Source organism: Hyperolius riggenbachi, chromosome 12 (genome assembly GCF_040937935.1).
Source record: "Hyperolius riggenbachi isolate aHypRig1 chromosome 12, aHypRig1.pri, whole genome shotgun sequence".
Taxonomy (NCBI): Eukaryota; Metazoa; Chordata; class Amphibia; order Anura; family Hyperoliidae; genus Hyperolius; species Hyperolius riggenbachi.
In genome coordinates this window covers 65,324,577-65,337,192 of record NC_090657.1, presented here as the reverse complement: position 1 = coordinate 65,337,192, position 12,616 = coordinate 65,324,577, and the positions used below count along the sequence as shown (strand labels likewise).

Genomic DNA, 12,616 nt, shown 5'->3' with positions numbered 1-12,616 from the left:
AATATTTAAAATTTTTAGCCATAGTGCCCCTTTAATGCAGTTCTCTGCACCGATTTTACGTACACATGCAAGCATCATCGTGGAAAATCGCAAACAGTGGGCAATATTATGTTGCAGACTAAGTTTTTTTTTGCTAATTATAATGTATGTGTATTATACAACTATAATATTACAATATGTATATTTTGAGGAGACAGGACCATCCCATCGCCAGGCTGCTTCTGCGCCCTTTCCATTGTCCAGCGATTGCGCATGCGCGTCTCCCTTCAGAACTGTCACTGTCAACAAGCAGCGTTTCAAGCCTCGCTGAGGAGCCCCAGACCAGCTCTCTCGTTTCCTGATGAAGTCACTGTAAGTGGTGCTTCCCATTGGCGAACCCGAGTTGTTCGCCAGTCGCTGGCCAATGGCTGCGCCGCTTGTGCTGTGTCGTGTGACAGGAACGGGAGGCCAGCCATCTTGCAGCGGTTGTGGGTGATCCGCCCTTCGGGTTGCGGAAGCGGTGACCCGGACGAGCCTGGAAATCGCAGGGAGAGCCGATTTGGGGCGGGAGGTGCGCGGACAGCACTGGATGAGGTGAGGGAGGGCTCAGGTGACATCCCCCTGACTCATATTGGAGGGGGGAGGGTATTTGGACTTCCCAAGCTATCTGTGGTGGCACTACAAGTCCCAGCAATGCACTTTATGATTATTACCTGCGTTGTTCCTGCAAATGCCAGCATGATTTGTGCCCACCTGTGAGCAGCCTGTAGTGGCTGCCTCTGAAGGGGAGTCCTGTGCAGCTCAGGCATAGCCCTGGACTGGAGCTGTAGGAACTCTAGGAGAAATTATTTTACTTTTTGATTAGGATTTTTTTTAATGCTGTCCCCACCTGGGATAATTTTGCTCACTTTCTGGTTTACAGAAAGGTGGTACGTTTTTGCAGCAGTTGTAGATTGAGTAAGAAAATAGGTGCTAATTAAAATGGGTAAAAACAGCTAAATTTCACCCAAAAGGTAAGTAAATGGCTTACCTCAATGGAGAAAAATTATGCAATGTAAACACGTTTTCCAATATTAACACTTCAAAGGCTACGTGTTATGCAGGTCCATGGTCACTTCTCGCCTCCCTGGCGGTACCCAAGTCAGGCTCGGGCCAGAAATCCGCACCTCAGAGTGTCTAAAAGCTTGTGAAAAAATTGCCCTGCTTTTAGAACTTAAAGTTCAGAAATAAACATACCGGCAGGGAGGTTTAAAGGACCACTATTGCGAAAAAAGTAGGCAGTTGAAATCTGAAAGAACCAACAGGTTTTGGGCCAGTCCATCTCATGGGGGATTCTCAGAGTTTTCTTTGTTTACAACAGCATTTCCTGAACGGCAGTTTAACTACCAAAATAGTAAGATGCCAGCCTCCCTACTCGCTTGCTAGGCCTGAACGATTTTAGGAAAAAATTGAATTGAGCGATTTCTGTCTGAAATTGCGATTTCGATTCGATTCACGATTTCCTTCAAATCAAGCTTAGTTCCCCTCTCTGTGCCTGTTTATTCCCCCTCTGTCTCCCTGTCTCTCCTTGTGCCCCCTTTGCCTCTTCATGCCTTCTCTGGGTCTCTCATTTGCCCCCTTTGTTTCTCTGTGCCCGCTCTGTTTCTCTCTGTGCCCCCTCTGTGTCTCTCTCTGTGCCTCCTCTGTCCCCCAAGCTGCATCAGTTCTGGACATAGTTTCCAGCACGAGTCCAGCGATGCCCGTCTATCCACTTCGCCTCCTGTTTTGCCAAGCACAAGAGCCGGCAGAGGGCGACAGATGACGCAAGGTATGTCTAACGCTGTGGGCTGCACGCACTGGGACTTTGGGAAAGTTTGAAGGCGCTTCTTCAAACTTCCCCATGTGGAAATGACGTGATCGCGATATTCGCCGCTTTGACGATTCTGAAATTGTGACCTTGGTGATCACGATTTCGATTTAAATTCGATTTATCTTTCAGGCCTATCGCTTGCACACTATTTTGTCAGTTAGACTTTGCAACTGTTGTTCTGGAATAACCATTGAAAACAAAGAAAACCCTCAGAATCCCCCATCAGGAGATGGACTGGCTCAAAACCTGTCGGTTCTTTCAGATTTTAGCAGCTCACTTTTTTCGTGATAGTGGTCCTTTAACCTCCTTGGCGGTTAATTTTTTCTGCAAAAATTGCAGAATTCCAATTTTTTTTTTATTTTTTTTTTAATGTTTCATGTAAAGCTACCAGAGTGGTAGCTACATGAAACACCACTAGAGGGCGCATGTGGCCCTCTAGTCCGATCGTCGCCGGCATCTATAGCAAACAGGGGAACGCGTATATAACGCGTTCCCCTGTTTGGCTTCTCCTGTCGCCATGGCGACGATCGGGATGACGTCATGGACGTCAGCCGACGTCCTGACGTCAGGCACACCCGATCCAGCCCATAGCGCTGCCCGGAACTCATTGATCCGGGCAGCGCAGGGCTCTGGCGGGGGGGGGGGGGGGGGGGCCCTCTTCAGCCGCTGCGTGCGGCCGATCGCCGCAGAGCGGCGGCGATCAAGCTGTGTGCGCGGCTAGCAAAGTGCTGGCTGCGCGCACAGCAATTTACAGAATGAAAATCGCCTCACCAGGGGCTGAGATCTTCCCCTGCGCGGCATAGCCCGAGCTCAGCTCGGGCTTACCGCCAGGGAGGTTAAGGTCAAGTGACAGTGTCTGCACTGCATAACAGGGGTCATGCAATAAATGTAAAGTTTTACAGGATGATAAGTAGAACATATTGTGATGCATTACGCTCTACTTATCGTACGCTAGACTTTATGCAGGTAATTGGATGCTAGTCTACTTGAAGGGACACAGCAGGAAACCTCATAGAGAAATGTAAATAACATGATTGGGTGGACGGCACCCTCTCGAGTTACTAGCTTTCCTTTAGGTTGTAGTAAAGGCATACATATGAAATTGTTGCCGGTAGACTTGGGCGCAGGATACAGCTGTTATATGGTTGATCCTGCTTCTGCACAAGTCCAGGCCGTATTAATTACTATTCCCCCTCCAGGCCGCCATGGATGGTGGGGGAATGATATAGTTTGGCTTCCAGCGATTGCTGGAGGCCGAATTATTGTGTTTTTTAAGCAACTTTCGCTCCGTCTTTTGACGGAGCCGACGTTACTCACTGAGCGCCACTATAGACCGATTCCCATTATAGTCTATGGCTGCGCCCAAATCTAGCAGGGCTGAAAAGCACTGCTCCGTAGTAAAGAACACTTGCAGGCAAAGCGTTGTGATTGGCCAAATAATGTAAGAGGGTCCTGTGATTGGAGAACTGTTCCCTAAGAAGTTTCCTGCTGGGTCCCCTAAAGTAGACTAGCACCCGTAATTCTACCTAACACAGTTTATTGCATACACCCCACTGTCACTTTACCTGGTGAAGTGAGTAAGCACCAGCGAAACGCGTTGTCTTTTAAAGAGACTCTGTAACTTCAAAAAGATCCCCTGGGGGGTACTCACCTCGGGTGGGGGAAGCCTCCGGATCCTAATGAGGCTTCCCACGCCGTCCTGCGTCCCACGGGGGTCTAGCTGTAGCCCTCTGAACAGCCGGCGACAGGCCCGACTGTAATTTCAATATTTACCTTTGCTGGCTCCAGCGGGGGCGCTGTGGCTGCTTTAGGCTCGGAAATAGATGGAAATACCCGATCTCTGTCGGGTCCGCTCTACTGCGCAGGCGCCGGAGACTTGCGCCTGTGCAGTAGAGCGGACCCGACGGCGATCGGGTATTTCCGCCTACTTCGGAGCCGACAGCCGTCAGAGCGCCTGCGCAGGAGCCAGGAAGGTAAATATTACGTCACGGCTGTACGGAGGGCTGCAGCGAGACCCCTGTGGGACAGAGGACGGCGTAGGAAGCCTCATCAGGATCCTGAGGCTTCCCCCACCCGAGGTGAGTACCCCCCAGGGGACGTTTTGCCGTTACAGTTCCTCTTTAAGCAGGGTTGTGGTGTTGGAGTCAGAGTAATTTTTGGGTACCTGGAGTCAGTGATTTCATAAACCGGATGATTTACCAACTCCACAGCAAACTTGTTTACCTCATACAAGTTTCTTAATTGAGGTAAACCATTTACATACCTTTACGACAGTTCTTAGCTGTTTTTAGGGTGCCTCGTTGCTCCCAGTGTATCCCTTACCCCTCATATTTTTTAGGGGGGGGGGGGGCCTCAAAGTTCTCTTAGGTTTTGCATACGTTTTTTGGGGGCCTGTGTTCACAGTGATTCGACATAATGGCCGCACTGCAACATGGACCGTCGCACTGTAACACCTATGCAACGTGGTGGATGCAGTGCGGTTTAAAGGTGTACAGCAAACAGCAAAAGGCTAGAGTGAGTGTGGGCTTTCCTCACTTCCCTTATACTGTGGTTGCTAGTGCTGCAACCCTTATTTGTGAGTGGCTTTCTTACATACCTATTGCATTACCTGGTGTTGCTAAATTACTACACGGGCTATTGAGATCTCTGTGTTATTTTTTCTGGCAGTGCCTTCATTTCTGAAAAGTATGCTTCGCTGTTAACACGTGTTATGCAGCAACATGTGACATTCAGTGCAATGGGATACTTTAGTCTGCTAAATTGCATTGCAGAGGAGGCACTCTGAACGTTGCATAGACTTACAATTGTGCGATTTGATGTGTTACATCGCACTGCAACATTCCAATGTGAAGCCTCAAACGTTTGTTTTTGGAGATGATTAGTCCTTTGCAAAGTTTTTTGTTTCAAGCCTTGCTTATTCTGGTTCGTGTCAAACCACTAAAACTAAAGCAGAAAAAATGGGAATGAAAACTTAACATGCTGTTAATGCTGGTGGAAGCGTTAGAACCTCAATCAAATTCTTATTCCTCTCCCCCAGACCCCATAGGATTTATCAAATGGTAATTGGATTGTATGACCCATAGGCTTATTTGTCCTTTACTCCTATTAATACATTTTTGTTCTTCTGACATTATCAGCTTCAGGAGAATTAAACACTTGTCTAGGCAGGTGACCATCTCCAATCTTTGAATATCAGGAGTAGGGGGTGGTTCGTGAGATGCAAATAATTGTTGATGCAGGGTTATGAAAAGCTTGTATGCAAATGTATGCAGCTTGAAACTGGACCAATCGATTCCTGCCGGGATGGCATTTGACTGGTCAATTTTCAAGCTGAAAATGTGCATACATAATTTTCACAATCCACCATCAACTCAGAAGAATTTGCATCTTTGTGACCATCCCCAATCAGGACATGACAGGAGAAGCACAGTGTCTGGTCTGTGCTTTTGCTTATAGTTCACACAGCAGGGGGCTTGGAACACATTCTGAAAGTCTGCTTGAGCTCATTTCCATGGTAAAGGGTCAACAGCCCGGAAAATGTAATTTTAGGCTGTCCTTCAAGACAAAAGAAACTTGATATTCAAGGATTGACTACAATAACTTATGTAAGTAGGTGGTTATGTTTATGGAACGCATCTTGGAGGCTCTTGTAAACCTGTACTTAGGGCCGGTTCACATTACAATCGCGGATGGTCACGCATGTGGAACGCAACGCGTACGAACGCACGCCATCCGCGTTTGTATGCGTTGCGGGGCTGATCCCATCACTGAAAAGTGAATGGGACAGCCGCGCGTTTTTGCTAAATCTGCGTGCAGCATGCGTTCCCGGACCGCACAGGCCTGGAACGCATGCAGTGTGAACACCAGACAGTGCACTCTATGCACTGTCTGATGTCGTGCGTGTCGGGCCACCCGCACGCGTTTCCAAAACGCGGCTGGAAACGCGTGTAGTGTGAACGGGCCCTAAGAGGTTATAAAGGAACTCCAGTAAAAATAATGAAAAAAAGTGCTTAATTTTTACAATAAATTATTTATTAATGAAAGAAAACTTTTCTCTCCCCGATTTTACATTCTGAAATGTATCACACGGTGACATTTTTACTGCTGGCAGATGATGTCTGTATAAGGAGTTGCTGCTTTTTTGGCAGTTGGAAACAGCTGTTATTTCCCACAATGCAACAAGTGCTGACATCACACTATGGGAGGTGTTTCACCACAATATCAGCCATACAGAGCCCCCTGATGATCTGTTTGAGAAAGGGTAAAGATTTCTCATGGGAAAGGGGGCATCAGCTACTGATTGAGATGAAGCTCAATCCTTGGTTACAGTTTCTATTTAAGTGAGAAAAAAAAAATATTGCTAGTTACTTACATGAGGCTTCTTCCAGCCCCCCTGAAGTCTTCCTGGACCTTCGCCATCATTCTGTGCTGCTTCCGATCCCCCTCCGTAAGCTGGCCGGCGGCCTCTGCGCATGCATGGTGCTGGCTGCATAGTGTTCCTGCGGCAGGGAGCATTCTGCACATGCACAGAAGCAATTTTTGCTTACTGTGCAAGTGCAATATACTCCCAGGTACGGGAGCGCGATGGAGGCGTGACGCACAGTGCCAACCATGCATTGTTCTGAGGGGGACAGCCGGGAGCACAGAGCAACGTGCATCGATGAGACCAGGAGGATTTAAGGGGGCTGAAAAAAGCCCCAGGTAGATAACTAGCCACATTTGTTTTCACTTTAAAGAGACTCCGTAACAAAAATTGCATCCTGTTTTTTTATCATCCTACAAGTTCCAAAAGCTATTCTAATGTGTTCTGGCTAACTGCAGCACTTTCTACTAACACAGTCTCTGTAATAAATCAATGTATCTTTCCCCTGTCAGACTTGTCAGCCTGTGTCTGGAAGGCTGCCAAGTTCTTCAGTGTTGTGGTTCTGCTATGAACTCCCCTTTATGCAGACTGCCTGTGTGTTATTTAGGATTAGAGCAGCTTCTCTCTTCTCTCTCTTATCTTTTACAAGCTGGATAAATCGTCCTCTGAGCTGGCTGGGCTTTCACATACTGAGGAATTACAAACAAGGGCAAAGCTGTTTGCAGGAAGAAAAGAGCAGCCTGAAACTTCAGTGCATGGGGGAAAGAAACACACAAATGATCTCTTGAGATTCAAAAGGAAGGCTGTATACAGCCTGCTTGTGTATGGATGTATTTTCTATATGTGGACATACTGTACATCAACCTACTTCCTGTTTTGGTGGCCATTTTGTTTGTTTACAAACAAACTTTTTAAAACTGTTTTTAACCACTTTTAATGCGGCGAGGAGCGGCGAAATTGTGACAGAGGGTAATAGGAGATGTCCCCTAACGCACTGGTATGTTTACTTTTGAGCGATTTTAACAATACAGATTCTCTTTAAAGAGACTCAGTAACAAAATCTTCAGCCTCATTTCTTCTATCCTATAAGTTCTTATACCTGTACTAATGTGGTCAGTCTTACTGCAGCCTTTCCTAGTTGCACAGTGGCTGTATTATCTCTGTTATATAATCTAATCTTCTTTCCTTTGTCCTTTCCTTCGGATGATTTTTGCACTGACTCCATGGCCCTGGTTAACTGCCTGTCAACCAGGGCCATGGAGTCAGTGCAAAAATCATCCGAATCCAACTCCGACTCCTCAGTTAATGAAACCACCGACTCCAGGTGCCCAAAATGGCTCCGACTCCTCGACTCAAGACTCCTTAGTCTAATACTTACCAGGGCTGTGGATTTGGTACAAAAATCATCCGACTCCAGACTCTGATTCCTCTGTTTATGAAACCACCGACTCTGACTCCAACTCAGACTCCAGGTACCCCAAAATACTCTGACTCCACAGCCCTGCTTTCAACTGCCGTGGAAAAGAGTCCTAAATAAGGATATTTTTCACCCATTAAGGCCTCTTTTCCATGGGCAGTTGTTAGGCAGTGAAATGCCTCTCTGCTGCCTGGCAACTGCTTGCTGAACAGTTCAACTACCAGTGGAAAACAAGCCTAATGCTTCATACACACTTGAGATAAAAGTCAAGATCACAGACCAATTTTACCCCCTTCCATGTAGTATGAGAGCCATACTCTACACAGTCTATTCTATGGAGCTGCACTCCCCATCAGATAAAATCTTTGCAAGATGCTGCACACAAAGATGCCCGTACACAATTAAAAAGATCATTATCTGCAAAAGATCTGTTCCTGCAAAAGATCCATTCCTGCAAAATGCATTCATAGTCTATGATATCTGCAGATCCTCATACATATCTTGTCAGATTTTTTTTCCCAGCTAATCTTGTCAGATTTTTGTCAGAAACGTCTGATCTGCATGCTTGTTCAGGGTTTTAAATTATTAGAGGCAGTGGATCAGCCAGGCAATGTGCATGTCTTCATTCTCCTGCTTTTTTTTTTTTTTTTTTTTTTTTTTTTTTTATCCCTGTAGCTAAAAGTATTGCCATTTAGCAATTGTATTGTAGTGTCAAACTGCTTAATTTTGAAGAGACTATACTAAAAAAAAATAAAAAATAAAATAAAAAAAAAAGTTCCCCTGGGGGTACTTACCCCAGGGCCATTTTTTTATTTTTTTATACAGATCATCTTTAAAGCAAATCCGAGCCAGTTAAAATACTGAAAAATACTCCATACTACCCGAACCAAGGAGTTGGCCAGTAACCAGTAAGTTTTCGATAGTACAAAGCGGAGAGGTGTGGAATGGGCGGGGCAGAGCCCGTGAGAGGGCTCTGAGAGGCAGGGAAGAAGTGTTACACATGATTTCCTCTCCGGCAAAGGATGTCCCTTATACATCAAAGGTCAGCGCAGGTTTAGAAAGTCATTGTATGTAGGGAATGGTAAATTCTTCACCACAATATATCAAATGCTTAGAGGTAGGTATCCGCCAAACATCAAAACTAGAAAAGGCTTACCAGCTCCCAACAACCCACATTATAAGGTTGTGAAATGGCTCATGTCACAGATAACGTCCAGGGAACATCAGACGTCGTGAAGATCCAGTGGACATCCGTGTGGAGGTAAAGTTTCAGGAATTTATCTAGGAAAACAAAAACGGCAATATCTAAGCGTAACCCGTTTATTTAGATAAAATTTCTTTAAAAGGCAGTAGACGTAAAAACGATAACTCACATACGGAGCCCATAAACAGGGAACCCCAGAAGATTAGCGCGCATGTAATGGTCAATCGAAGATCAATAGACAATGGTGCCGCCTGTTACCTTCCCGACCGGTTTCGCAGTCTTGCGTCATCAGGGGTTTTTTCTCCCCTGATGACGCAAGACTGCGAAACCGGTCGGGAAGGTAACAGGCGGCACCATTGTCTATTGAGCTTCGATTGACCATTACATGCGCGGTAATCTTCTGGGGTTCCCTGTTTATGGGCCCCGTATGTGAGTTATCGTTTTTATGTCTACTGCCTTTTAAAGAAATTTTATCTAAATAAACGGGCTACGCTTAGATATTGCCGTTTTTGTTTTCCTATATAAATTCCTGAAACTTTACCTCCACACGGATGTCCACTGGATCTTCACGACGTCTGATGTTCCCTGGACGTTATCTGTGACATGAGCCATTTCACAACCTTATAATGTGGGTTGTTGGGAGCTGGTAAGCCTTTTCTAGTTTTGATGTTTGGCGGATACCTACCTCTGAGCATTTGATATATTGTGGTGAAGAATTTACCATTCCCTACATACAATGACTTTCTAAACCTGCGCTGACCTTTGATGTATGCCTGACTTCTGAACTTTTGGACATTGTTCTTCTCAGCGGCGGTTCCATTGTCCCTTGGCGCCGATATATTTGCTACTATATATTAAAGGATGTCCCTTCCCTATTAGTCTACCGACAAGCTGCTTGTTAATATACATGAGGGAGTGCAGCGGGGCGCGGGTGACACAGAGAGCGTTGCGAAGGGGACACAGAGGCAAGGCATTAGGAAATGAACATGCCTCTTTGTTCCATGTAACACAAAAATATCCGCCTCAGGTGCACTGAAAGTGTAGTCACAACTAGCTATATCGCCCACATTTCTGCAGAAAAAAAACATGATGCATTAGTCTCAGTTATCCAGAACTCAAGCAACCTGTAAAAAACACGGCCTTGAAAGATACAAAAAGCTGTTTTTACATGACTGTATACAATAATAAAACTACCGTATATACTCTCATATAAGCTGGCCCATGTATAAGCCACTTTTCCCTCAGAAACCAGGAAAGAATGATTGACTCATGTATAAGCCCCCTCCCCAATATAGCCTCCCCACAATGCAAGTCAGCCCCCTCCCCATAGCCACATGTGCCCCAGGATCATACAGCTGTGTCTCAAGAAGCCACTAGGTGGTGTCATAGATATGAGACACAGCGATTGCCACACAGGAAGAATCCCCGATCATTGCACCTCTGACACGTTGCTTGCATGTTCCACTCCACAAGCCGGGGGACACAGGTAGTCTTGAGCAGCACACTCTGCACACCATGTTGCAGGGAATGGAGGGCACGGACACAGCAGGGTGCAAGCTGGTAAGAGCAGGATCACTAGTGCATAATCCTTACACTCCTCTGCCAGTAACAAAACCTGCTTCACCATCTGTTTTGCTCCACTGACTCTGATATAAGCCAAGGTGGTAACTTTTCAGCACATTTTTTATGCGGAAAAATTAGGCTTGTACGCAAATATATACAGTATGTTGCATTAAGTTTGCCATTGTCTTTGTTTTTAACTACTGTACTTCAAAATCATCGGCCCCCTGCAGCGGTAATGTCCCACGCGGTCCTCCGATGCTCCGTTCCCCGCCACCGTTCCCCGTGTAATCACACGAGTGAATACACTGCGGCTGTGCACGTCATCGGCAGAAAACTTCATACTGCACCTACGCAGTAAGCTCCTGATGACGCCAGCGGGAGCGAGCATTATTCATCTGTTTAGATGAATATTAAGCCGGGACCGGCGGCGGGGAATGGGTGATCGGAGGAGGACGGCGCGGGACATTACAGCTGCAGGTGGCCAATAGAAGCCCCAGGTAAGTGTCAGCTTGTTTGATTTTTATAATACCACAGAACCCCTTTAATGCTGTCAGGATCGGTGGGTCTCAGGGCTGATGGCTCACCAGCTGACGTGTAATTCATTAGTCAGGTGAAGCTCCGCTCCCCCATTAGCAGTCATTGGACATTTTTTTGAAAGATTGGCCACCCCCACCTGGTTTGCCGTGGCCCGCCCCCAGCTTGACAGCGACCAATAAGGCCACAGATGGGTGTGGCCAGAGCACCTTTAGAAGACCTTAGAAAGAAATGCCACAGCAGCTTTCCCCGGGGTAGGGAGTGCAGAGTTTGACATTGATGAATTACGCGTTATTAACCCTGAGGCTTTGTTCACATCTAAAATTGAAATCCCTGACGTGAATTTCAATTCCCCCCCAATTTCTGATCGTTTTCCGATAGATTTCCAATAGGAGTGAATAGAAAACAGTCAGAAATCGATTGGAACTCAGATTGGACCTGTTGGAAATAATCGATCTGCCAGAAAGTCTCATAGTGCGTACTTAGCATAAGGCTGTAGAATATGGAATTGAAGGGGATTTGGCATCTGGACAAGGAAGCTGCCATAGGCCCAGTGCAGACCAAAAACCTCTAGCAGATCTGCAAAACGCTAGAGGTTTTTGAAGCAGATTTTCAGAGCAATTCTAGACCTGTTTAGAGAGGTTTTCTAAACATGCCTAGCGTTTTTTAGAGCGTTTTTGTGTAGCAGATTTCATAAATTGTTACAGTAAAGCTGTTACTGAACAGCTCCTGTAACAAAAAATGCCTGGAAAACCGCTCTGATCTAGCGTTTTTCAGTGCGGTTTGAGCTTTTCCTATACTTTACATTGAGGCAGAAACGCTTCTGCAAACCGCAAAAATGCTGCAGGACCCACGTTTGCGGTTTGCTAAAAACCTCAAACCGCCGGTGTGCACCATTCCATTGAGATACATTAGCCAAGTGTTTTCACAGGCGGCAGCGGTTTTAAAAAGGCTACCAAAAACGCTTGGTGTGCACTGGGCCATTGTGCAAGGAAGAACATTCAGATTGGAAACTTTTGCTGCCTAATAAGACATAGCCCTAGCAAATCAACTTCACTGCTGCAATTTACTTTTTTTTTTTTTTCTTGTGCAAAAGCTTTGATACTTGAGTGACCTAGTCTTTGGAGGCTGTTAAAGAACAATTAGATATAAAGCACCATTTCTAAAGAAAGAAATACAATTCTTTATTCCTTTTATATAACTTTATTTGAATTGTTATTAAAACTTCTCATATGATAAACCTTTCAGCCCTGGGGAAAGGGGAGAGATTTGCAGTCCAGTTGTTTCTTAGCAACCTGGAGTGGATGACTGTTAAGAGCCCTGTGCATTCACAGAGTGACCCAAAACATGCATTGGTCTGACAAGAGTCCACAGTTGCCTTTTATTGTTAGTTTTTGCTTGTTTTACATTCCATTCAGGTGGCTAAACGTGACTTTTTGAAGGTTACCTTGGAAAGAGAGTTCCAGACATGGTACCTGGCTGTTTATAGCTTGTGTGCTTTTTTTAACACTTTAGGCATTAACCTAATCTGTAAAGTCAGAATAATTTGCTGGAAGTTGGTACAGCTGAAAGAGTTGAGGAGTCGGAGCAGTTTTGAGTACCTGGAGTCGGAGGTTTCATAAACTGAGGAGTCGGATGATTTTTGTACTGACTCGACAGCCCCGCCTACAACTAGTAACAAGAGAAAAACACGGATCCCTAAATTAA

The 12,616-nt window shown here is 45.7% G+C and overlaps 1 protein-coding gene across 3 annotated transcripts in view; it reads left to right on the top strand.

Moving 5' to 3' along the window:
- Positions 1-273: 273 nt before the first annotated feature.
- Positions 274-12,616, top strand: part of RALGAPB (Ral GTPase activating protein non-catalytic subunit beta) — a 157,579-nt gene continuing 145,236 nt past the window's right edge. The window contains exon 1 of one of the 3 annotated variants that reach the window (XM_068263927.1): positions 274-351. The gene's annotated coding sequence lies outside the window, so the exon portion shown is untranslated. Of the gene's footprint in view, positions 352-415; positions 574-12,616 lie in introns of those variants that run through there. The other 2 variants (XM_068263928.1, XM_068263926.1) reach the window with 2 other exon arrangements.